Here is a 27,632-nt window from a genome sequence, read left to right on the forward strand (position 1 = left end):
TTTTTTTTTTTTTTTTTTTTTTTTTTTTTTTGGTGTTTGCAGAAATGTACAGCTAAGAGCTAACCTTGAATCTTCAAAGGAGATTTTACAATTGAACTTTTCAGCAATACTGGAACTATATTAAAACTTTAGTGACTCTTACAGAAGGACTGAATGAGGTAGATATGAGTCTTTTTGGAATCAGAGATAAAATGTTTCAGTTTATGCCTCAGATATCCCCCAAAGCCTCATGTAGGATGTGATGCTATATGTAATTCTACTTTTCATTCTTTGTGATGCCTTCATAATGTTTTCTATAGTGGCTACATCGTTTTACATTCCTACCAGGAATGCACAAGTGCCCCACTTTCTCCTGGCCAATATTTGTTATCATACATTTTTTTTCATTTAGTGTGGCCAAACCTAATTAGCATGAGGTTATTGTGTCTTGCACTTGACTTTTCCTTGTGATTAGTGATGTTCACCATATTTTCATGCACTTTTTGGTCATTTATGTTTCTTCTTTAGAAAAAAATATTGATGGAAGTCCTTTTTATATGCCTTTTAACTAGGCATTTTGTTATTAAAACATATTTTTAGCATATTTTAAAACATATTCTAAGTATTAATTTTTTATGAGGAATATAAATAACATTTTCCCATTATGAAGGTTATCTTCACAATTTATTTTTATTTTAATTGGTATGCAGAAGTTTCTTTTAAATCTATGTCATACCATGTGTCTATTTTTTTGTTTTGTTGTGCTATTGTCATATCCAGGAAATAAATCATTATCAAATTAAACTTCATGAACTCTTCCCTCTTGGCCTGTGTTTTCTTCTGAACTTTTAGTTTTATGTTTTATATTTTGGTCCTATTTTGAGGTTTTTCTTTCGTTTCTCTCTCTCTCTTTTAATGGTATTGAGTAAAGGTCCAGGAGTATTCATTTATATGTGAATATTTAGATTTTTCAATGTCAGTTGTTTGATAGGTATTGTTTCAACATTTTGTGGGCTTGATTCCCTAAACAGACTTGTAAAGTATATGAGTAGAAAAAGAAATGGGCAGAGTCATATGTTTGGGTGAATATATTGCTTTTGTTTTGGATGAAAGTTTGAGTTTACAAGATCTGCCATATGTTGTTTTTCCCCTGCCCTTCTTCCCCCCCCTCCCTCTCTCTCTCTCCTGTGAATTAAACCTAGGACCTCACACACTCATGATGTCATGGAAGCACTCTATCACTGAACTACATCACCAGCCCAAATTCTTTTTCTTAGTGATTAATTTTTTATATAAGATTAATGAAATCCTTAGTAAGGTTGATTTTGACATTTCATAGAGATGTTTCCCCTGCCCTTCTTCCCCCCCCTCCCTCTCTCTCTCTCCTGTGAATTAAACCTAGGACCTCACACACTCATGATGTCATGGAAGCACTCTATCACTGAACTACATCACCAGCCCAAATTCTTTTTCTTAGTGATTAATTTTTTATATAAGATTAATGAAATCCTTAGTAAGGTTGATTTTGACATTTCATAGAGATGTACTAATTAGATTAAACTTTAATTTAACTTCAGAAATTCTGTATACATTGTGTTTTATAATATTGCTCTGAAATTAACATTGTGTTCAGTCCTTATGAGATCAACTAAGACATTTTAAGTGGCATGAATTAAATGTGTTCTGTCACCTAATGTGTTTATATTGGTGTAGGCGGGGATGAATCTAATTAATTCATGCTCTGCTTCTCAAACTTCTACATTATATTCAACACTATAATGGATGAAATATTAAAGAATCATTTTTCTTCTTAATGAGTAGTTAGGAAGAGTAATACATGCATTTAATTACAATATGTGATAAAACTAAATATTAAGAGCTGCATAGAGGTGAAAGATGAGGTTAGAATTGAGGAGGCTCATTTCTGGTGAGGACTCTGAATGTTTAGATGGTATTTATGGATGCTAGGAGCTTAATGTAATATTAGCTAATTTTTATTGAATACTCACGTCATGAGGTACTAAGTGCTTTGATAGTTGTTAACTAATTATTTGTTTAACAAGCTCTCAAGGCTTTATAATTATATGTGTAGGTAAATTATTAGCCCATATTATGAAGGTGAAGACAGAGGTACTAAGAGTTACCACTTACTCAAGGTCACACAGAGCCATGGTATTAAGTCAGTGGTCTAACTAGAGCCTCGATTTTAACCACTAGTCCAAGAGAGACAGATGTAAGCATAAAGGCAGGGTCATAATGATATGAGTGGCAAATGGGAGATGGCAGAAAACAATCCACAGCAGAGCTCAATAGGAAGTTGTTAGAAATGGATGCTAGACATGAAAATCAGGGCAGAGTGAAAGGGATGTATATTTGGTCTATTTTGGGGCTGTGTATTTGTATATTTGGGGGGCAGTAAAGAGCCATGAAAGTTGCTTGTATCAGGGAGTAGCTTGTTCAACTACACGATTATGAAAATCAAGCTTAGAGTCTGGAATGTCGTGAACTCACAGATGTGAACTCGCTGATTATGTTCATATTAGTGAGATAGAAACAATTTCAGAGACACTAAAATAAAGCAGTTCCTAAGTTTCTCCAAAGATTTAGTAAAAACAAGATAAGACAGCTAACATTAATGTCCTAGCTATTACAGATCCAAAATCCCTGTTTTTTTTTATTTTGCAAGAAGTGGCTTGTAGGAAAAGATGAGGTGGCAGATGGGCGATTGCAATACCCACAGGGGAACAGGTACTAAAATCCTGCAAGAGAAAAACAGGGGGTGATTATCCGAGGCATGCAACATTCAGAATCACGTTATTTCTGAGGTCATTTGGGCCTGAGGAACCTGGAAAAAGCAGGACCAGAGAGTATTGTATGGGTTCAGGAAACTGCAGATATTGGAGGTGTCAACAAGAATAGGAATAGGGGATCACAAAGCATCAGAGAGCACAGAGATGAATTTGATTTTGGATGCCAGACAACAGGGTACAGGGAGGTGTGTCCAGCAAGCCGGGCAAGCATGTTACAAGAAGTTCAGAAAGGAGAAAGACGTGGGATTGGAAAGTGATATTTTCAGAGAAGAGAAAATTGTTCCTGTTCTCATTTGAACTTTATTGAAGGATTTTGTCATACAAAATAAACATGGATTGACTTGCTTAACCTACCAGTCCCACCCAAATTGCAGATTTGTGAGCAAAATGAATGCAGTTGTTTTAAGTTGCCACGTTTTGCAATGGTTTGTTAATACAGCAATAAAACACTGGAGACACACACAGGAAATGTCATAGATTTGATATATGGTGACTTCTGTTTTCCTTTTCTTGCTTATATTTCCTATTATTACCAAGGTGGATGTGAGTTTTTATATAGTTGCATGAATAAGACATTAAAAGAAAAAGCATGTCCAGATGGAGATTTGTATTGTCATTGCTTCTCCAAACTTTTACAAATAATTTCCATGCCTAAGACATCCACAGGCCTAGGGGCCCAAAGGAAAAAAAAATGTTGGTTTGGGCAATAGTGGAGGTTGAAATAATAATGATGATAATAATAATAATAATAATAATACATACACACACACATATATATATATATCTACATAGTTGAAAAAATGGAAATCGCTGTTGTTTTTCTGAGGTAATATGTACTGTTTCATTTGGGTCACTTAAAATATGATAGTATATGTAAGGATATAAATATAATTATTCATTCCCATGACTGTTGGCTGTTTTCACTACTAAATCAAATGAGTGAGAGTTATATCTTATTCTCTAACACACACAAAACACGTTTATATATTTATCTTTTTTATTTTACGTTCTCCTAAATCATAACAAAAATATGATTATTCTTGCACTCATTACACAAAAGCCCTTAAATCACCAACACATGTAAAATTAATGGCACAGGTTAAAGGGAAAATGATATTAATGGGAAAGGGAGTTTCATAAGCTCCTTAGACTTGAGTGCACCGGAGGAAACAGCAATATGTTAGGGATTGGTAAAATTATATTACAGAGGCAGTCAATATAAATGAGACATTTGTAGTGAGTAATTACTATAAATAATGCTGACTTCCTTTTAAATACTCAAATACTGAAGAAAATAGTGCAATCCATTGTGCGAAGCAGATGGGTCATTTAATTTATTTCTCAATTACAGCTGACACATTAGTTACAGAACTTTTCATGTCATCTACTTTTTTATGGTCCATTTTACAGCTGTGTTTATTGTTGTAATATATAAATACATTATACCCTCTTATTAGGGCAGTAATGAAAATTCCTTACAGCAGAGCACTCACATATCTACATGAAGCTAATAACCATAATGGAACTCGAGAGAGAATTTACCCAACCTGAGAAAAGGGCCTGGGTGTGTTCAAGGGCAAAGATAGCAAAACATGCTCACAAGAAATAGGTGATATTCTGCCCTTTCAAGGCAGTTATCGATACTTGAGAAGATCTATGTGTCATATAGACTTTCTAATTACACAGACAAATTTATAATTTTTGTATGTGTTTCCCAGCCACGAATTAGTATTTGCCAGCTACCATCTGGAATACAGATAGATGATAAAGTTATCTCATCCGTTTTAGACCTGTCCTACAATTAGTGAGGAAAAGGCTGGGAGGAAATAGTTACAACTTGATATTTTATTTTTCTTTTTATTGAGTTTATTGGTACATTCTAGGTATACAGTACAGTTACATTCATTACTGGGATCTTGTACCTTTACATGACAGATCTTGGTTCTCATTCTTTCCCCTGTCCCTGCCCTCCTTTCACCCCTTCCTTGCCACCCCATTTACAAACACTTTATTTCCATTTTCTGATATTTTTCCCTTATTACCTTTCCCCTACCCTTCCCACTTCCCCTACACTTTTAGCCCTTTTCTTCCTATTTCATATTGTTAATTATCTCATTAGGATTTCTTGTGTACTATTATAGTTTTTCACACCAGAGAAACTATTCAGTATTTACACATGTGTGACATATTTATTTCACTTAGGAGTATATCCTCAATATGTATCCATTTTCCTATGAATGACTCTAATTTCTCATTCTTTATGGCTGAGTAGTATTCCATTTTATAGAAAAACCACATCTTCTTTATCCAGTTTCCAACGGATGGGCAAATGGGCTGTTTCCAAGTTCTAGCTATGACAAACTGTGCTGCTATAAACATAGGTGTGCATATGTCACTGTGTTATGATTATTTTAGTTCTTTTGGAAAGATACCCAGAAGAGGGATGGCTGGGTCAAATGGAACCTCTAGTTCTAGCTCTCTGAGTTATCTCCATATTGATTACCATAGTGGTTGCACCAATCTGCACTCCCACCAACAATGGAGAAGGGTTCCTTTCTCTCCACAACCATGCCAACATTTGTTACTTTGTGATTTCTTGATAGCAGCCATTCTTCGTGGGGTGAGGTGGAATCTCAGTGTTGTTTTCATCTGCATCTATCGAATGACCAGTGATGTGGAACATTTTTTCATATATTTACTTGGTTATTTTGAGTTCTTTATATATTCTAGATAATAGTCCTTTGAGGAGCAGCTGGTAAAAAGTTTTTCCCATATTGTAGGTTATCTCTTAGTTCTGTTGATTGTTTCTTTTGCAGTGCAGAAGCTTTTTAATAAGATGAGATCCCAGTTGTTGATTCTTTCTGCTAGTTCTTGTGCTACTGAGGATTTGTTCATAAAGTCTTTTCCTATGGCAATGTCTTTCAGAGTTCTGTCTAACTTATCTTCCAGCAAGTTTAGTGTTTCTGTTTTAATATTTAGATCTTTAATTCACTTGGATTTTAGTTTAGTGCATGGTGAGAGATAAGGGTCTAGTTTTAATCTTTGGCAGGTTGAGATCCAGTTTTTCCAACACCATTTATTAAGAGGCAATCTTTTGTCCAGTGGTGATGGTCATCTCCTTTGTCAAAGATGAGGTAGCCGAGTACATCTGGATTTGTTTTTGTATCTTCTAATCTGTTCCACTGATCCTCAGATCTGTTTCTTTGCTAGTACCATGCTGTTTTTATCACAGTGGCTTTGTAGTATAGTTTCAAATTGGGAATTGTTATACCTGGTGCCATGTCTCTTTTGCCTAGGATGGCTTTTGCTATTCTAGGACTCTTATGGTTCCAAATGAATTTTTGCGCTCTATTTTCTAGTTCTGTGAAATATAGTGTTGGAATTTCAATTGGCATTGCATTGTGTCTGTATAGCAGTTTTGGTAGTATGGGCATTTTCACTATGTTGATTCTTCCTACCCAGGAGCAGGGGATATCTTTCCATTTTCTTATATCCTCTTTGATCTCTTTTTTCAGAGTGCTGTAATTTTCAATGTAGAGGTCTTTTGCTTCTTTTGTTAGATTGATTCCTAGATACTTCATTTCTTTGCATGCTATTGTGAAGTGAATCGTTTCCCTAATTTCTCCCTCAGTGAGTCTGTTATTTGTGTGGGTTATGTATTTATAAGTAAACAGATGGATTCTTCTATTTTCTCAAAGATGCTTTATGAGGGCCAGGGATTTAGCTCAGCGGTGTTGTAGGACCTGACTTCAATTCCCGATATCAAAAAAGAAAAATAAAAGATGCTTGTGAGAGAAGGGTGGAAGAGGTATTTGGGTGCCTTGGCCAAGTAGGATGGGTTTACTGAGCACCTACATTTTACCTAGTACTGTGTTAAGAATGGATGTGGTCAGCTACTTCTTAATTTGACATAGATATACAGAGCTAGAAGTGTAATTTGGAAAACATGCTCCTAGACTATTGATTTGCATTGTCCAAACATTTAATTTTGTGGAAATTTTAAATTATTTATGATTTTGCTTGGCTATTGCAGCTTAGAATAATTGTCTATATAGGTGTCTATGACTTCTGTCTTTAAAAGTCCTAGAAACATTGAGTTGTAGCAATTATTAGAGTTGCACTTGGAATCAACAGATACAGGGAAGGTGAACATTGAAAATAATTAACATGATGGTAAAAGCTTCAAAGGAAAGGCTTTGAATTTTTATGTATGTGTGTGATAGTGGTTCATAATCTATGATGTCTCAACTGAGATGTGAACAATGTATTAGGCAAGAGAGAAAGTAAGGAGGAAGGAACTCTAGTTTTAGGAATAATATGTGTGAAGATCATATGTAAATGAGAACCAGGTAGATGGTAGAAACTTAAATCTAGTATGTGTGGATTATGAATGTGGAAGAGTATGGAGATAATTTGGGAGACAGGAGTTGGGGGATTTGCTGGAGTGTGAAACATAATGTGCATAAGAGAATATATTAGTGGAATCATCCACTGCAGACTTAAATATGTCATATCTATTTACAAAAGTCTGATGAATCACAAATCATTTTTGCTCCTTAAAAGTGAGCTATTTAAAAAGGAGAAGGTAAACACTTCAGATCCAAGATAGCAAGGGCAGGGAAACTTCTCAGTGAGACTTGCTATTGTTCTGGAGAATTTATCCCTAATATTTTATCAATTCTTGAAGACTATCAGATTCCAAAACAAAGTAAGCCTTTCCAGCCAGCTTTGTATAGAGAGAGCCTGGACAGTCAGTTTTATAGATATGAATGACTCATAATGTGCTCTTTCTACACATCTATACCCAATGTCTTTGGCTTTGATTCTTACCAAAATCACAGTTTTTTTTTCACCTCTTTTATACAATGGCTTGCTCAAATTGCAGCTTGATCTTATTGTATTTGATGGTGAAAAGACTCATTTTTTTACACTGACAATTGTGTAAAGGGAACTTTGGCTTGCAATATGCATGCTAATATACAGCTAAATCTGTCAACAAACACAAATTCACTGAAGATGAAAAGGAGCACATTTTAGAGAAAGGAGAAAAGCAGAATTCTTGATTAGAGCTATAAAATCAACACAACAAGCCCGAAACCACCAACCAGTGGAAGGGTTGTTGGAGGGGCATGTTCTGTTGTTAGGAGCTGGGGTTGTACTTCAGCCCCACCCCTTGGAACCACTTTTACAGCCATCATAGCTTGGGATCTTCACACTTTCATCCAAGCCACTCTTTGACCATGTTTCAGATTGCATTATGTCACTTGCCAACTATTACGTTGTGAGGAGGGAAGGCTGCCACTTGCATCCATAGTGGTCTTGTACTTTAAATCATTTCAAACAAGTCAAACTGGCAGCCACCATTAGAAACTGACTTCTGGATGCATTAAAATCTCACATGGTGCTTCACTACCTGAAGCCCCACAAACACAGATTTAGTTTTTATTCTGCACCTTTCTGTTCCGTTCCATACCTGTTAGGTTGTCTGTATCTCCTCTATGTCGCCTCCTTCATGCCTTCAGCTCACAGCTCTCATTCTTGTCTTCCATTTCAAAGAACAAAACCACAGCATCATTTTGCAGGCACATTTTACAGTGTCGAGTATCACTCACACTCTAAATATGATTGCATTTTCCTGGGTGTCAATGGACCATAAACCATAGTTAAATTCAATGCAAATCTTAGGAATCCATGAAATAAAAGGGTATATCTTAAAAACAAGTACAATTTTTTAAATGGCTTCAGAGCTATCTTTCTTTTGCTTTTACAAAGTATCCTGTAGGATAGAATTCCATATGATTTTATTTTTAGGATGAAGAGGGTGGTCTCTGAGGCTATATAACTAACAATAACTAAGATATTCTGAGTCTAAACGTTTTCTCACTCCTTACAAGTGTATTTTACACTTTTGTTTTTATGCCAACAAGGATATTGATTCATGTAGATGTCCAATAACTGTGATTATATCACAAGGCATGCATGTATAGTGCATTCAGTAGATAACTAATACATGCTGCTTGCTGGGAATACAAAAATGAAACAAACTGAGTCTCTTCTGCCATGAAAATATTTGCAGTCTGTTAGAGTCCTGCAAATAGGCAAAATCTCGTGTTAATATATAAAGGTAATTAATGAGTGTAAGAGGTGTTGGGTGGATTATAGCTAAGGACAGCGATTATCTCACCCACTCCAGGAGAATTAGCTGTGGATTTACCAAGAACTTTACAAATTGCTGGGATTTGAAGGATTAGTAGGAGCTTTCCGGGTGAATAAAGACAGCTGAACAATTGCTTCAGAGAGAGCAGCGTGCACAAAAGACAGAGTCAAAAGCTTCCTTATGTGCTAGGAGAACAATGAGAACTATATCGTCACGCCTTAGTCATGGTCTGAAGCCGAAACACTTTATGAAAGGAGACTAGGGGAGTTAGGGGCCAGAAGAAAGACATTATGTTTTGAGTCTAAGTATTAATTCTACGCAATCCCATGATTAAGACTTGCTTTCACCCAGGTAGCTACAGAGTCATGAACAAAGGGGAGTGCTTGCTATAAGAAGAGGTGACAATGATTGTCTGTGTAGATTTTTATCCTGAAATGAATGTATCCAAACTGTGATATGAGACAAAATGCATTGTTTCACTTTGAGGATGACTATCTAAGGCCAAGTGAAGTCATAATTTGCCCCTCCTTCTAAGGTTGGGAGACAGCAGAGCACAACTGTCTTCCAGGATCCAATTCAAAAGTTGCCTAAAAACCTGTGGCGATGAGGAAGCGGGGTCAGGTGTGCTCCAGGACACACCCACAGGACCTAATTGATATACTCTTTATGACAAAGCTTTGCGCTGTGTGATACACAACTAACAGAATTGAAGGGGGGGGAACATTCAGATACATAATTTTAGTTAATGCTTTTCATAGCCTAACAGGAAATAAAAGTAGTGAGAAAACAAAAGTCAGAATATAGAAGACTAGAACAACTCTACCAGTGAAGTAAACATAACTGATTTTTATTAACCACTGTACCCCACAGTTGCCGAAGAGGCTTCTGTTAAGTGCACATAGGACATTTAGCTGGATAAGCTATATTCTGGGCCACGTTTTTGTTAAATTAATTTAAAATTTAAAATAAATTTAAAATAATCTTCTCTGACCACAAAAGAATTACATTATAAATGTAAAAAACTAGGATATTTGAAAAACCTTCCACTTTGGGGGAATTATATACCACATTGGTAGCAATAAAAGTCTAAGAAGAAATGGCAAGGCAAATTAGAAAAGATATAAAATTGAATAAGAATGAATAAAAACATACAAATTTGTGATACAGTGGAAGTAGTTCATATAGCAAAATCTACGGTCTTGTATATTTCAGAATAAATCAGAGGGCACGAAACAATGATCTAAGCTCTCACTTGAAAACATCAGAAAACTAAAAGTAAATTCAACCCAAATTAATTAAAAGAAAACTATTACAAAATACAGGCAGAAAATAAGAAAAGTGCAATAATTTATTACTTAAAAATAAATAAATCAAGTAAAAATTTAACTATATTAAGAAAAAAAGAAGGAACATTATTAAAATCATGGGTTAAAATATATCACTTGACTTGAATTTAACCACATTAAAATAAGAAGAATACATTAAAAATGGATACCTGCCAATAACTTTAAAATTAAGATTAAATAGAAAAATTATAAGAACTATTGATGTCTAAGAAAATATACTTTGAACTGGCCTATCTTTAAATAACTGAGTTGTTTAAAATAACTGAGTTAGTTTCCCACAGAGAAAACCATAGGCCAAAATAAATGAGTTTTATAACCCTACTAAACAATTAAGGAAGAAATAATGCAGATATTCACAAATGCAGATAATAGAAGATGAAGTATTCGGAAACTCACTTTATGAAGCCAACTTTTAACCTGATACCAATAAAGGAAAAGAGAGACAAACAAACAAAAAAGCAAACATGAAACAATAACAAAGAAAACTATGCTAACGATTGTTCTAGAGACAGATGCAAACATTTTTATTAAAAACTGCAGTTAAATTGAGTCCAGAAATATAAAACAATTACAGTAATACCTGGGTTCACCACTGCTTCTGTTCGCAAACAGTTTGGTACTCAAACAAAAGTATTGAATACATTTTGCTTCCTTTCACAAACTCCACATCGGGCAACAAACACAATTGTGGTCATCTTCTCCACACAAATACAAATGCTACTATCCTCCCCCAAATCATGCAAAAATATTAATTTTCTGAATCAAGTTTCCACTGGAATTAATGACCAAATGGAGTTCATTTCAGAAAATCACACAAAAGCAATTTTCAAAATTGAAAGACTAAAAAGGACAAACCTTAAGTACTTCCGTTGGTCAATAAAGTACTTCTGTTGTTAAAGAATGAGCATTTGTCAAAAGTTAACCATTGCTTTTGTTTAAAAACGTATTTATCTACAACTAAGCCTACTAAAGAGTGTCTATAAAATCGTCTTACTGCTCCTGTCATGTTTCATAACAAAAGATAGAATTCTGTTGCCAAAAATTCTTTCTACATCTTGTTATATGAAAAAATTAATGCATTAATATTATATAAATTTATCTATTTTTGAAAATTAGAGATAGATGTTCCAAGTACAATTCTGAGGCCTGATGAATTTGTGGCAGAGGCTTTTCACTACCTCTGATTCACCACTTTTTTTTTTAGTTCACGATTAAGCTACATGCACAGTATCAAAGCGGCTGAAAGGACTCCTCAATTTCTTTTTCTTTTTTCTCATTGAGTTTATTGATACATTTTAGGTATACAGTACAGTTACATTCATCATTGGGATCTTATACCTGTACATGACAGGTCTTCATTCTCATTTTTCCCCTTACCCCTGCCCTCCCTTCACCTGCTCCACCCTTCCCTATTTACAAATACTTTATTTCCATTTTTTCATTTTCTCATATTTTTTCTCTTCCCTTATTCCCTTTCCCCTACCCTTCCACTTCCCCTACACATTTAGCCCTTTTCTTCCTATTTCACATTGTCATTTATCTCATTGGGATCTTATGTACCATTATAGTTTTTCACACCAGAGAAACTATTCGGTATTTATACATGTGTGACTTATATATTTCACTTAGGAGTATATCCTCAATATGTATCCATTTTCCTATGAATGACTAATTTCTCATTCTTTATAGCTTAGTAGTATTCCATTTTATAGAAAAACCACATCTTCTTTATGCAGTCTCCAACTGATGGGCAAATGGGCTGTTTCCAAGTTTTAGCTATTACAAACTGTGCCACTATAAATACAGGTGCACATATATCACTGTGATATGATTCTTTTAGTTCTTTTGGAAAGATACCCAGCAGAGGGATGGCTGGGTCAAATGGAACCTGTAGTCCCAGCTCTCTGAGGTATCTCCCATATTGATTTCCATAGTGGTTGAACCAATCTGCACTCCCACCAACAATGGAGAAGGGTTCCTTTCTCCCCACAACACCGCCAACATCTGTTATTGTGTGATTTCTTGATAGCAGCCATTCTTTGTGAGGTGAGGTGGAATCTCAGTGTTGTTTTCATCTGTATCTCTTGAATGACCAGTAATGTGGAACATTTTCTCATATATTTACTTGCTGCTTTTACTTCTTTGTCTGAGAAATGTCTGTTCATTTCAGATGCCCATTTTTGTATTGGGTCTTTATATTTGGGGGGGCTAAGTGTTTTGAGTTCTTTATATATTCTAGATAGTAGTCCTTTGTCTGAGGAGCAGCTGGTAAAAATTTTTTTCCCACATTATAGGTTGTCTTTTAGTTCTGTTGTTAGTTTCTTTTGTAGTGCAGAAACTTTTTAATAAGATGAGATCCCAGTTGTTGATTCTTTCTGCTAGTTCCCGTCCTACTGAGGATTTGTTCATAAAGTCTTTTCCTATGCCATTGTCTTCAAGAGTTCTGACTAACTTATCTTCCAGAAAATTTAATTATTCTTTTTTAATATTTGATCTTTAACCCACTTGGATTTTAGTTTAGTGCAAAAATAAGGGTCTAGTTTTAATCTTTGGAAGAATGCAATGAAAGCAGTTCTACATGGAAAATTCATCGTATTGAATGCCTACACTAGGAAAACAGAGCGAACTCAAATAAACAATCTAATGATGAATGTTCGACTCCTAGAAAAATAAGGGCAAGAAAAACCCAAAGCTCATACAAGAGAGGAAGTTATAAAGATTAGAGTAGAAATCAATGCAATGGAAACTAAGAAAATGATACAAAAAATAAATGAATCAAATAGTTGTTTTTTTTGAAAGAATAAATAAAATCAATAAACCCTTACCTAACCTTATCAAAAAAAAAAAGAAAGAAAGAAAGAAAAGGCTCAGATCCGTGCAATTAGGAATGAGAAAGGTGAAGTCACAACAGATCCATCAGAAATCCAGAGGATCATCAATACCTACTTTGAGAATCTGTACTCTAATAGACTGGAAAACACAGAAGAAATGGGCAGATACTTATGAATTACCAAAGTTGAACGAAGAAGATAAAAAAAAATTTAAACACCCCAATTACAATCAGTGAAATTGAAAATGTAATTAAAAGTTTACCAACAAAGAAAAGCCCTGGTCCTGATGGATTCATTGCTGAATTTTACAAGACATTAGGGAAGAACTACTGCCACTACTCTTTAAAGTTTTCAGTGAAATTGAAAGGGAACCAATACTTCCAAATTCATTCCTAGAAGCAAGTATCACTTTGATTCCCAAACCAGGGAAAGATGCAACTAAAAAAGAGAACTACAGGCCAATCTCCTTAAGGAATATAGATGCAAAAATCCTTAATAAGATACTGGAACAGAATACAGAGGATCATCAAGAAGATCATACATCCTGACCAAGTCGGATTTATTTCAGGGATACAAGGATGGTTCAACATATGTAAGTCAATAAATGTAATACACTATATTAACAGAGTCAAGAACGAAAACCATATGATCCTCTCGATAGATGCAGAAAAAGCATTTGACAAAATTCAACACCCATTCGTGATAAAACCCTGCAAAAAATTGGAATAGATGGTCTATACCTCAACTTAATAAAGGCTATCTATGAAAATCCAACAGCCAACATCATATTAAATGGCTCAATTTCTTATAGAATAGAAGGTTGAACATAAAATGAAAGGATAGGCAAATAGAAAAGGGGAAATTGCAAGATAAGACCTTGAACAATAGGAGGGGTGAGATGGTAAACTTTGCTGTCCCAGGATTAGAATGAAAGCATATCCTGTGACTAAGTAGACCAAAGCTAGCTACACTTATGCTGTTTGCCACCTGTTTGAGTCAAGCAAGCTGCTAAGTCGATGACGTAGCTTGCCTTTCAGACAGGGAATAGGTAACTCAGACGTAGCTGTGCTTAGCACGGAACACTTTCTCCAGGTAATCCTAGGCTGTGGCACAGGGGTCTGAGACAGTAATGACACTGGCTTCTATCACAAATTGACATTTTGAACCTCATCTTAATTTATATATCTTCTTGCTGATTTTTTTGAGAGCAACTGCTGCAGCTCTCAGTGGTGGTCTGGAATATGGTTAGTGCTTGCCTCCTTTTGAATGGGTAAATTGAATGCTGTACTTTGATAATTACATAAAACACAATCGCACATTTTCATCCAAAAACATCAAAGAAAAGCCAGTGTTGCTGCTTGGAAAATTGGCAGGCTACACAGCCCATCAAGTATATGTGGTTGGTATTAGCAACTGTCGCTTCATGGGAGAATATATTTCCCCAAATCCTCCTCTCAGCTCCATGGTCGACTCTATCATTTCTGCCATCCGCTCTAGCACCCAGGAGCATGATCTGAAACACTGTTTTTGGTACCAAGAAATAACTTTCTTTAGTAAACATAACATATGCGGTGGTTCTTACTGTTGTTTTCCCTTAGAAACAGACTAATGAGAACATTGAAATGTAGTCACTGATTTATTTTCCATAGCTGCAGTGAAGCCCTTGTTTTCTGGGCTGTTGTCCATGGCAACTCTTCCTGCCTAATTACCTTCTTCAGCACATCTGACAAGATAAAAGAAACATCTCGATTCAGAAATACTTTCCACTTAAAATAAGAAATCAGATTAATTGGCTTTAGACTCTACTAGTTTTAAAGGCAAAAAGTGACTTGCATATTTTTGTACATTTTTTAAAAAGTAAGACAGGAAGCTCATTTTCAAATTTTCTGTTAGCCTGGTTTGTTGTGGGACTTATCTCTTTTTTTGTTGAGTTTATTGGTACATTTTAGGTATAAAATCTGATGACATTCATCATTGGAAATTTGTACCTTTACATGATATATCTCAGTTCTTCTTTTTTGTGACTAGAAACTTATTTCTTTTGAAATTAATATGTTTTCATCCTTTTATTAATGATCCATAGAAAGTAAAATTTAGATGCTGGAATTATTCCATCTTTTCAATATTTCCTACTAGGAAGAAATATGAAGCAATTATTCGTTTAAACATACTACAGGAAAGTTGAATTTTGCATGGTAGATAACACATTTTTTATTAGTGATTATATAATCAATGTTTTTATTTGGTAATAGTTCTTTTTTTTCCCCTTCTAGAAATGTGATTCAAATATTTGGTTCAATAAATACTTATTTGACATTTACCGTGGTTGAAAGAAATCTCTTACCCTTTCCAAGCAATCAATAAGGATGATTTGGAGAAAATATTCCAAATCAGAAAAAAGGAACTCTTTTTTATTGCAATTATTTTATATGTTATGTGTTTATGGTAGTCAATATCCTACAAGTTAGTATAGTTAGAATTGTGAAAAGGTCAGAAAACTTAAGTAACTTATTATCCATGAAAGCCTATACTTAATAGAATGAGGACGAAAGCACAAATCAAATCTGTCTTACATTACACTCATACTCATACTCACATGACCATATTCTGTTCATTGCACACACACACACACACACACACACACACACACACAAAGGCTCATGCACACAGTCCCTCACAGATAGCACAGCACATATTTACAGACGCATACGTGATTTCATTTGTATAGACATTCTGTAAGAAGGGAGACTTAGCAGTGCTCAAACTAAAGATAATGTTGCTGAGATGAAAAGGACATGAATTGTTGGCAGAGATTAAGAGCAAAAGTTTTTGTTTTAATATTCTCTGTGACTAAATCTCAGTACATGTCAGTGTCATTTGACTCTATGAAAGGACAGTACGAGTGCAGGATGCAGGATTCATATTTTAAAGCATCGGTATGTTTTGTTAAATCCTCTATAAATGGACCAAGAGATTCAGGAACATACTATGTAAATCTAATAAGAAACTATTGACCTGATTAATATTTTATTAAGTAATGCTAATTTTGCTAATAATGCTAAGTAATAATGCGATTTCCAAACTGGGTAGTATCATAAATTATTTTAAAATTTTATATGTTTATATACAAATAATACAGCAAGTATGCTAGGCTCAAGCAGATCGGGGAAAACAGCACAAACTTTTCAATTTTAAAAGAATTTTTATCGGTACATTTAGATATACAATACAGTTACCTTCATCATTGGAATCTTGTACCTTTACATGACATATCTTGATTCTCATTTTTTCCCCAGTCCTCTGCCCTCTCTTCTCAGTTTTAAGAGATTTTTAAAAGGTGTTACCCATGTGGGTTGGGGAAAAATTGCTTTGATTTGGAAGAACAATTGTATAGTAACAGGGAAATGCTTACATAGTTGCAGGATTAAATAGAATATTATTTTTCTTAGCTTAGAGTAAATGCTTAATAAATTGACGAAAGCATGACAGTGGATTATGTTACTGTTTTATGGTAATAGGAATTTTTGCTAAGATTAAAAGATCATTCTGCACAAGCAAAATATCTACTCCATGGTATTCTATTTTAAAATACAGTTTCTATGGCTATTTCATTTCATAGCATTAGGAATAAAAAAATAAACCTTTCATTTTAGTTACTTAAGAAATACCAATTTTGGAAAACATTGCTGAAATAATCATAATAGCATGTTGTACTTTAGATTGTGAGCAAAAATAACTACAGTAATCTTTTAAGAAGAGTCATTTTCTTCTATTTTCTCATGGAGAATTTCCATGAGAATAGAATAATTCTCCCTTTCCCTTACTTCCCTTTTGGAATATTATTTAAAAACAATTTGGGAGAAAAAGATTCTTTATTTTCATGATAAAAAAAATTGAGGTTTTTCTATCCAAAACACTGCTGATGAAAAAAAAATTAATTGTAATCATTAACATTGATAAAAAATAAAAATAAAAGGAGGCATTGCTTTACTTTTTACCTATCATTAATTAAGTTTGTTGGAGATATATAATGGTCAGATTCAGGATATGGAATTTGTGCCTGTATGTGATATATCTTAATTTATATTTTCCCATTCTCCCCCTCCCTTTAACTCTTCTTTTTCTTATTAACAAGAGCTTTGTTTCCATTGTATCTTTCTTTTCGCATTTTTTTCTTTTTGCTTCCTTCCTTCCTTTTTCCCTCCCCCTTCCCTTACGCCCCTTCCCATTTGAACATTTTCTTCCTATTTCACAATATTTATTATACATGTGGCCCTTATTTACATTTTCAGTTTCTCACACCAGAGAAACAATGAAATATTTACACATGTGTGTCTAATTAATTTCACCTAAGAGTATGGTCTCTAGGTGCATCCATTTAGTGGATGGCTTCTGATTTCCTCTGTCTCGTTGCCCCCTGGATTTGTCCTGGTGGGGTTGGAGGTCTAGGGTTGAATTTTGCACCATGTCTTTTTTTAAATTTTAGTTTGTTTTCTGTTGATGCTTGTGAATTTCTTAGGTTAGGTAGCTTTATCACTAGTATTGAGGCTTCCCTAGAAAATGCCTAGTCTTCAGAGATACATTCTAGGTTTGGCTGGCTCTTGGTCTTTGTGTCTGTCCTAAAATCCTATCTTCCCAATTTATTAGGGATGCAAATTGCTATCTATTTGGTTCAACTCCCAGTCCTTTGGTACTGGACTATCATGATGAGTATGATCCCAGACAATCATAATGTAATACAAGGATGAACAATTCATTACAACAGGTATGGCATCTTGGTTAAAGTAGTGCAATTAGCAATAACAATTTTATTAAGCAACTTGTATGCGATACGTTTCCCCTTGATAGATGGATTTTACCAAATGCATGGGGGTTATTTCGAAGGATGGGGACAAAACAGAGTGATAAGTGAAGAGAAATATAGTAGAAGCAAGGCTGAAGGACAGAGGATGATCACCCAAGCTTTAGGAAACTGGAGAAAAAGACAAGAAGAAGGAATGGAGGACTCAAAAGAATATTGAAGTAAAGCACCAGAAAGGCTAGCAACAATGTTCATTCATATGAAACAGTGAAAAAATCAAGAAAGATGGTTGACGAAAGAGAAACAGGGTGGGCAAAACAAAACACAATAAAAGTAAAAACGTAAAACTCTGAAAATCATTAATAGAATTACTATTTCTCCTAAGAATCCACTTTTAAAGTTTCTATACTCTATACAAATACTGTGACCTATATGTAACCAGACTAGTTACATATCTATTAGCTTCTTGATTTGAGGCTCCTTGTTTTTCTCTCTTAACTTTTTAACTTGCCTCATTTGATGGGATTCCTCCTCCACAGTGCTTTCTTGAGAAAGACTCATGGAAGCAAAAACCAAAAGAGCAACAACAGCAAAAGTAAAACAAAGGTTGTCACTCCATTGATTTCCACAGCACTCTAACTGTCTCAAAGTACAGGTCTTTTACTTATCGCTGCCATTCTGAAATTCTGCAAATATACACCCGGGTTGGAGCCATTTATTTTGTTTTGTGAACACTCAGTGGACTTCTTGAACCTGGACTTCGAAGTTATTCAGTTCTAAAGTAATTGCTTGTGAGTGTCTTTGGAGAGCCCCCATTCTATTCCGAAGTCTAAGACACACTTTTAAATTCCCTCTTATGTCCTTTACATTTGAGCCTGGGTCCATGATGCAGAGACACTGCCTGGTGTGCTGGCATGGTCATCCAAAAAAGTACTCACCGCCCTCTACCACAAGTGACCCTCAGTCCGTCTGTCTTGCCTCTGCCCTCTCTGTTTTCCTCTTCACACATCCAGATCCTAGTTAGCCACCAAGGCCCAGCATAAATCCATGTCCCTAGTATCTCTGAATGTACAACCTCTCTTCACTCTGTCCTTAAAACATGCCACCTGTTCCTCACACTTGGTCATTGTCACATTCGTGGCGGTCAGAAACAGGTGCTGCAAGGAGATAGCATCCTTCCATGGCCTGGCTCCCTGGTCCTAGGTTTGGTTTGGTTTGGTTTTTGCTCAGTTTGTGAGATGATCTAGGTCAAGGTTTGATATTTAAATTCTTAGCAGCTTGGGGACTGTGAGCTGTTAAGTACATAATGTCTTATTATTTTATTTGGTTCACTTTTAGTCTCCAAAGCTCCTCTATGAACTCTGTTATGTTATAATACCACATTTTGCGTGTTTGGAGACTATCTTTCATATTTTGGAAATCAACAATATCCTTCCTCTCCTTGCCTTCACCTTGCTTTCTAAATGACTTTTAAAATCACAGAAACTACTAACAACAAAAAATTAACAAAGGTCAGGAAACGCTAAGATTTTAATTTGATAGACAGGATGTTTCCTACAATACTTTTACTTGAATCAATCCTCAGACATTTCATTCAAGAATAAATGATTCCAGTTAGGTTGAATTTCCCCAGAGGAAAGCATTCTATACATCCCAAAGTGCTTGAAATTTTCCTTAGAGGACAAGGTAGATGGATTTTAAGTATGTAGAAAAAAATTACAAATTGAACAACTACATTCTGACTTGCTTATGGTGACTATAATTGCTTTATCCTGAAATAAGATGGGGTATTAAAACTGTCGGTGTTTGTATTAAGCTAAAAGTTATAATATGGTTTCTCACACACAATATAAATGCCATAAAACATGTCTATATACAGAAGATATTTCTTTCATTTATTTTGGGAAGAGGGCAAGTGAGAACTTGTAAGTAAATCTGTTTTCCAATTTAAAGACAATTTAATTTAACTGATATTTAAAATCAGCTCATCAAAGTATAATTTATATTGAATAAAGCTCATCAGTTCTTTTTTTACATTAATTACACAATATAAATGCCATAAAACATGTCTATATACAGAAGATATTTCTTTCATTTATTTTGGGAAGAGGGCAAGTGAGAACTTGTAAGTAAATCTGTTTTCCAATTTAAAGACAATTTAATTTAACTGATATTTAAAATCAGCTCATCAAAGTATAATTTATATTGAATAAAGCTCATCAGTTCTTTTTTTACATTAATTTTATTAGTACAATTGAAATATACAAATATACACAATGATCACATTCATCAAATGGAGTTCATACCTGTACATGATATAGCTTGATTCCTCTTTTTCTCGCATTCCCCTTCCTGCCCTCCAACTTCTCCACCCTACCTTTTTTTACAAAACGGTAAATAAGGACAATGATGTATAGCAGATAATATGAAATGGGAAGAAACTGTTTAAAAGTAAAGGGAAACCATGAAAGGGGCAGGGAGAGAAGAAAAAAAAATGATAAAGGAAGGAAAAATGGAAACAAAGCTTTTATAAAACTCACCAGTTTTAAGTGCCCACTTCAATGCATTTCATGAATATATATTCTTCTATAATTACCACTGCAATACAGATAGAGTATTACCACCACTACCAAAAGTTCTCTCCTCAATGCCTCCCCATACCCCTAGCCTCTGGAAACAAATTTCTGCTATCTGGAATTCTGGTTTTATCCTTTCCAGAAATTTATATAAATGAAATCTTATAGCCTGTAGTCTCTTGTGTCCAGTTTTTCTCCCTCTGCATAGTGCTTTCGAGATTAATCCATGTCATTTCATGGAATAGTAGTTAGTTCCTTTTTATTTCAGAGTGATCCTCTGTTGTTAACATACTGCATCCGGTTTATCTACTATGTAAAAAGACATTAGATTCTTTGTAGTTTTGAGTCATTTTGAATGGACCTATTATTAACTTTTTTGAAGAAGTCTCTATGTGAACGTAATTTTTCATTATTATTTCTTTTACTTTGTTTTCTTACATTTTTACTTAGGAGTAGAGATATTGTGTCATGCAATAAATAAGTTTGTGTTAAACTTTATAAGAAATTATAAAATTACTTTCCAATGTGATTTAATTTCCCATCCACAATGTATGTGGTACTTTTTTTCTTCAACATTTTATATTGTCAGTCTTGGATTTTCACCATCCTACTAGGGAGACAGTAGCACCTCTTTATGGTTTTCATGTGATTTCCCTGAAACTCAGTATAATTGTGAATTTCTTCCTATGTCTGCTTTCTATTTGCATCCTTTCTTTGGTGCAATGCTTATCTGAGTATTTTGTGGCACATTTTAACTTGAGTTGGATAATTGACCTGTAGAAAAAGTAATGTTATTAAATTAATAGAGAAAAATACAGGAGAAAATATTTGTGACTTGAATTGGGCTGAGATTTCTTAGGACTCAAGAAGTCCAAATCATTCAAAGTGTTCAATGAGACTTTTTCAATATTAAAAAGACTATATCAAAACTTCTGCTTCTCAAAGCTGTTCTTAAAGTCTCAAAAGGAATGAAAAGGTGAGTCACAGGCTAGGGCAAAATATTTGTAAGACATGTATGATAGCATACCGATATGCAAAACATACACCACGAAGTCTGAAAACTCATTAATAAAATATGCGACTTGAAAAATTCATGTGAATCACTTTTCAAAATAGTTCTAAAATTGTTTTAACTTATCAGATATGTTTCATTTATAAAGTATTAAACTATTTTAAAATACATCCACATTTTTCCTAGGTTTTAAAATATTCAGTATGAATTATTATGAAAGTCTATTTAATTGCACTGAAATTTCAGATGTTTGGAGTAGTGGTGTAGCTGGGGGTTTGGCTCAGTGGTTCCACCACCCACCTCACAAGTGCAAGGGCCCCAGTTCAATCCCTGATACCAAAAAAAAAAAAAAAAAAAAAGAGTAGTGGTGTATATGATGAGATTCAAATTTTATAATATATTATCAGAAAAATCCATGAAGTCATGAGGGTTTCAAGACAAAAGGTCTTTAAGTAGCCCTTAATGAAACACTAAAGGATGCCTTTCATCATATACAAATTAGCAGGCCAGGCGGGAGAAGCAGAAGAGCATTCTGATTTTCACATAGCACATCTGAAGATAAAACATCTGCTCAGAGGAAACGCCAACTGCCCAATATTCGTATTTTCCACAAATCCTTACTTTCAATAACTTCATTTTGAAGGACTATAAAGTGTGTTGCTGAAGAGGGAGATGAGTTATTTGCTGGTTATGAGATTTTAAAAAATGAAATATGAGACTGATAGATTTCTGTTATCATAAGGACAAACCTAAGGATCATGCAGCTCAGGAGAAAAGTAACAGGGGGAGGAGAACAAATCCCCTCTCAGCAGAGCCCTCTGGGAAGAGCAGACACCTTTTCCCAGGCATGTCCAGGAAAACATTATGTTCTTGCAAAAAACAAAATAACAAGAAAATGATATGCATGGAAGGAGAAGGTAGTGAGGCTAAGTTAGGCCCAAAAGAGGGGAAGAATTAGGGGACTGAGATTAAAGATAAAACCTAACACTTTCTTTGTACTTTCCATGTGCCAAGTGCTTTACATATATTAGCATACATATCAAATAATTTACATATATTAACTTATTTCATCCTTGCAGCTGCCCGTGGGTTAGATATCTCACTAAGATCCCTGTTTCACATATGAAAGTAACTAAAACATAGAGAGATCAGGCTATTTGCTTTAGGATGCCCAGATGGTAAGTATGAGGGCCAGGATTTGAACACAGACACTCTTAACCCAACCTCATATATTTTCATCAGTTACAGAGTGGGTTGGAAACAATTTCTTACTAACCATAGTTTTAAAAAAGTCAGTCCAATAATGATTTAAATTTACTTGATGCAGTGCAGTCTCAGAAATCTCTGCCACTGAATTGCATCTTAAATTGCTGTCAACTTTTTATATATACATGAAGGAGAAGAGTTAAACTAAATTATACTGACTACCCAGGTTTCCAAAGAGATATTAATTAATCAACAGTGCTGTCCTCATTTTTCACTGTGCTCAAGAATCACCTGAGTGATCGTTGAAAAGTAAGTCACACAGCTTGGACAAAAGAGATTCTTGTATGGTAAAAAGATTTTGTAATTCTAAAATATATATGTTTTGAACAAGACCCTAAATCTTTTTTCCCTTGGAATCCTACCTTGGGGCCATTCTTTTTTCTTTAATTGGCTATTGCAAGACGTCAATGACTACAACCTATCAAGGCAGGTTTTTTTGTTCCATAAACTACACTTATAAAGTCCCCTGAAAACTTATCTCAGTGCTGACCACTCCTTATACACTTCGTTTGATTTCTCTCACTTTTCTATCCTTGATCTTGATTCTTGATATCATTTAAGTCATGTATTATTACATTATATATATGGTACATATATTATATATATGGTATTACTACCATATATATAAAATCTTGAACAGCAGTTTACATATATCTGAAGCCCCCAGTGGAATTACGGATTAATGAATGACTGAACAAATAAATGAAAAATATAGTTTCACACCATGTAAAACATCAAGTGATTGAATTCATATGCAAAATATACTGCCTTTGAATATTTTCAGATCACATGAAACAAACAAATATTAAAAAGATAAAAAAATAACAGAACAGCAGTATAATCCTTGGAGACATAAACATGTAAGATCTAACAGCACCGATGGTTTATGATGCCAGGGTCTTTGTCTTAAAGGATGGTGTTCTGTGTATATTTTGCACTATCCACTGTGCCTTTGCTGAATAAAGATAAAAACAGGTAAATGCATCACATGAAACTTGTCATTATGGTGACCTGTTGACACCAAAGTAGCACCCCTTACTGAACCTCTGCAAACCGTGGTTGCTTCATCAAGATTTAGCTTATATATTTAACTTCTGTGGGTCAGATGAATGTTTCCTTCCTTGTTTCCCTCCTGTACCCGGTGAACCAGTGACACATCTGGGCAGATTATTCCCAAGCTTAGAAGTTGATGGCTGGTGGCTGGGCTGACTAGGACAGGGCTCTGTGTTTCTCAGATCACTACCAGACCAGCCACGAGTTTGTTCTTACAGCAAGAGTGGTGTTCCAAAAGAGTAAGCCAAAGCGCTTAGAGTCTTTTGTGTGAGATTTAATGTAACAATGGTCCCAGCAACCTATTCACACTTGTCGGTGCTCTTAAAAGTGTGAATTTGCAGCCCCTTCCATCAAAGATCAGAGCCTGTTTCCGGCTTCTAAAATCTAGAGTGGCCTTTTGAATTGTTATTGGAAAACAGAAGAAATAAATATGACGCTGTGCTAGTTCCAAGCCTAAGGATTAAGTGGCCCATTGGCTCTTTTGAAAACCTGCTGCTCCTGTGTGAAAAGGCCTGGACTCTCCTGCTGGGTGAACATCATGCACACTCGGCTCAGGAGAGTCACTCAGCTAACCCACAGATTTCTGAGCAATAAAAGAATGCTAATGGTTTTAAACCATTGAGGTGTGGGTTGGTAAGTGACAGTATAGTGAGAGCTAACTGATATTCTCTTGAGGTCTTTACTATAAGAAGCAAAATGTCAACTCCACCTTAATTTATTGGCCAATAAACAAAAAAAGCCAACCTAGACATAAAACATGGTTCAGTGATTTCTAATTCTTAATGAGAGCCACTGCAACGTCACACGGGGAGTCATGGGAAATTGGGGAGGGGCTTATAATCAATATACAGAAGCTGGAAATATCTTTCTTTCCTCTCTCTCCTTCTCCCCCACCACACATTGGTTTTGGAAAATTTTGACATTTTCATCAAACACAGCTTTTAGTGAAGACCAGAGAGTATTCAATTTGAAGAAGCAGACCACTGTATTTCATGTCAGGGTGGAGGATCTCTTAGGAGAAAAAAATGATGGGGCATCTTACAAGGGCCTCCCAGAATCACAAAGTGTGAGGGAACCCAGTTTTCTTTGGGAGTAGAGCACTATGCTGTAGTCCAAAGCATCACCATCATTACACTCTCTGCTTTTATTTAGAAACTGCTATATTGCACAATATGTGAAATGCTAAATACAGTCGACAGGTAGATTAGGAAACTAATTTATGTAGAAGTTTCTCTATGTGCATGATATTCAATGTGCATTATTCCATCTGTGAGGTAAATTTTATTGTCCAGTGGGTAAAGACTCCCGGGGTTGAGAAGTTAAAGTAACGTGCTGAACGTTACACTTTTGGAAAATGGTTGATACAGCATTCAAGCCCATAACAATATTACCTGTTAAGCTGGAGCTTATTTTTTTTACCCTTTAACCCATTGTTTATAAAAGTTCTTACAGTCAAGTTAGTATAACACACATGTTTAAATAGTAGTGAAGAGAAGATCATTGTGTGTATTGAAATTCCATGTAGGAAGAAGAAAATATTTGATTTAAGAGATATTCTCAACAAGTATTGGGTATTTTATATGATCAGAAAAAATAAAAAAGATGTTCATAAGCCAGGAAGGTTGGGGAAATAATCAAGGTGCATTTCATCCCTGGTAAAGGGCATGGAGTCAGGTAAACATGAGGTTACAGAAGAAGACAAAGAGGCAGAGAGACTAATAAGATACCGGAGACATCAAGTTATAGTACCCTCTCTCTTAAGGATACATGTCACCCTACGTTTGTTAACTTTTGAATAATTGGTATCTGGGGAATTCCTCCTTTATTCATCAGCCATAAAGAAAATCTTGAAAAAAGGAGATAAACATTTGGACCCTGAGATGGAAATGAGGAGTTTCAGGGGAATAAGGACCCTGACTTTTAAAGATTGCAGGAGGCATGAGGAGCTGGGTCCGGTAGTTTGAGCCATTTTAATGCAAACCTCTGAAAAGATTTGTGCATACGATTTTTGGATGAGGTGGGATTGGGAGGTAGAGCATGGGGAGCTGGAGAGAGGATCTCCCGCTGTCATCTGAAATTCAGAACAGATTCCAGGTTTGAAGCTTCCGATCAGGACAGTCGAGAAGCACAGACTATTAATAAACTGTGATGTCAGAGAAAAGGTCCTCACTGTTTGCTGGTAAGCAAAGATTTCTCTCAGTAAGACTTAAAGCCTTGAGCAAGAAGTATGTAGGACACTTACATGAAATTAAAGCAGAGTGAGCCCTAGAGAGAACATAACACAGGATCTTTAGGTATGTATTATTCAGGAATCTTTTGTTTCAAGTAGCAGAAGGCTAAACACAATTGGATGAAATGGAAGAAAAAAATGGCATACTTCAAACATAGCAGCAAACATTATCATCAAAGATCTCTGTGCCCGACTTTCACCTTGCTTCCTCAATATTTACTTCTCAAACGTTGTCTTTATTCATAGAAGAAAGTAGTCACCTCAGAAAGAAATCCCTCCTACTCATCATCCCAATCTACAACAGAGTAGTTGATTATTTTAATTTTTTCTTTTATTAATTCAACTGGATTGATTAAAATTCTCATCATCTAGTTAGGCCAGGTGTCTACACAAAAACACTTGGGATGCGGATAGAATGTTTGGAGTTCTGTGTCCACCCCACTGACCAGACCTTTAGAACAAGGGGTGCAGAGATCTGGTGAAAAAGGAGAGATCTGCAGCATGAGGGAATCTAACAAAATAAATCTATTGGTCAAAGTTAGTGGATACTCACCACCAGTAGGCCATAAATATAGTGCGTAATGAAGCAAGGGATTGGCATTCTTGATTTCTTTGATTAACTGTGTTATTATTTGCTTGAGGCTTAGACAGGGTGGTGACCAATAAAAGTGTGTCTGCACTTTGGGACCACATCATTAGGCTTTGTGGATGCTGAACTGTTTGTATTCCATACCTAGAGAGCACCGTGTAATCAAAGGTTCTGAAAAGGCCCATCTCATTGTCCCCTCTATTTTTCCTCTCTGCAAATTTTGCTGTTTTTTGCCTTTGTGTATCCATATATTTCCTAGATGTCTTCCCACATCCAAGAGTATCTCAGAGAAGGCTGAGGCACTGAACTTTTGCTATACCTTTCTGGACATAGCGCTCGCTGACTGTGAGTGCCAGTGTGTCAGAGATTTCCTCGGAGGAGTTGACATTTCAAACTGCAGTTGTTGCCAGTTATTTTTTTAGTTAGGAGATGGGTCTGCAATTATACATCTTGGACTTTTATACTACTGTGCTTTTATTTTTAGCGTAGCTCTCGATCTATTACTAATCTATTACTGATCCAGTCTGCTCACTTTAACAAAATTTCTATACGACAGAATGATGTTCAATGTTAGATCACATCAATTCACTTGGTACAGTACTTTAAAAGATTTTAAATTTTCTATGTATCACGTTCTTTTGTTCTACAAACATATCCATGTAGATGAACAGACCTTGTCATTCGATTTATTTAGTTATTTATTTGCTCTTAAATTGAGATTGTGATTCAATCAAAGCTAGAACCCTCTATATAATCTGACAGGTAAGACAGCCCAGAAATGAATTTAATTAACTCAACAAATATAGTTTGAGCACTTAGGCATGTCAGATACTGAATTAAGCACTAACAGGATGAAAATAAATTAGATATTCTTGCCCTGGGGGAGAGGTGGTAACACAATGACTATTACTTAAAATAGGTTTGTAAAATATATGGTACTTTCAACATTATGATTAATAAAAACAAGGATATATATATATAT

This window comes from Fukomys damarensis, unplaced genomic scaffold, assembly GCF_012274545.1.
Source record: "Fukomys damarensis isolate Sample0158 unplaced genomic scaffold, DMR_v1.0_HiC HiC_scaffold_8, whole genome shotgun sequence".
Taxonomy (NCBI): Eukaryota; Metazoa; Chordata; class Mammalia; order Rodentia; family Bathyergidae; genus Fukomys; species Fukomys damarensis.